Here is a 712-nt window from a genome sequence, read left to right on the forward strand (position 1 = left end):
GCATGTGGTGCTGGGGGATTGAACCGAGGTCCCTGTGCTTTGCCAAGCTTGTTCTAAGTAGGTGCTTTAGACCACTGAGCCATCTCACCAGCCCCTTCTTTATTTTCAATGTAAGCATTTGCTCCGAGGGATGCCAGCAGTGTTGCTTCTTCCACTCTTTCCTCATCACAGGCTAAGTGTAGAGGAGTGTTACACTCAGTGTCTTGGATGTTTGTGGATGCTTTGTAGCACAGAAGGCTATGAATCACCTTCAAGTTACCCTCGGCTGCGGCATCGCTATAGCCTCACAATGGTCCTTAGCATCTGGATTAGCCCCACCTTCTAATAACATCACAGCAATCTTGTGCCTGTTTTTGGAAGCAGCATAAGGGAGAGGAGTACAGCCTTTTTGATTGACAGCATCTAATTGAGCACCTTTTCCCAAAAGGGCCTTTACGATCTCATCCCAGCCAGCAGAAGTCGCAAGAGGAAGAGAGCAGCCCGCACTGTCTGTGTCATCACCTGGCACTCCGAGTTGGAGCAAGAGCTCAACAATCTCTGTGTGTCCCGCTGAACATGCCCAGTGCAGTGCAGTCCGGCTGTCCTGGTCAGTTCTGGTGGCCAGGGACTTGTTGGCCAGGATACTCTCCTTCAACTCTTCCAGCTTCCCACTGTAGGCCAGGGGAATTTGGGGGCCCTAATGATTTTTCTTCCTTTCTTTCTTTCTTTCTTT

General features: G+C 50.0%; 1 pseudogene; it reads right to left on the reverse strand.

The window, feature by feature from the left end:
* LOC101588682 overlaps window positions 1–667 on the reverse strand; it is an 84238-nt pseudogene extending 83571 nt beyond the window's left edge.
* Window positions 668–712: the final 45 nt, after the last annotated feature.

This window comes from Octodon degus, unplaced genomic scaffold (genome assembly GCF_000260255.1).
Source record: "Octodon degus isolate 3935 unplaced genomic scaffold, OctDeg1.0 scaffold00140, whole genome shotgun sequence".
NCBI lineage: Eukaryota > Metazoa > Chordata > Mammalia > Rodentia > Octodontidae > Octodon > Octodon degus.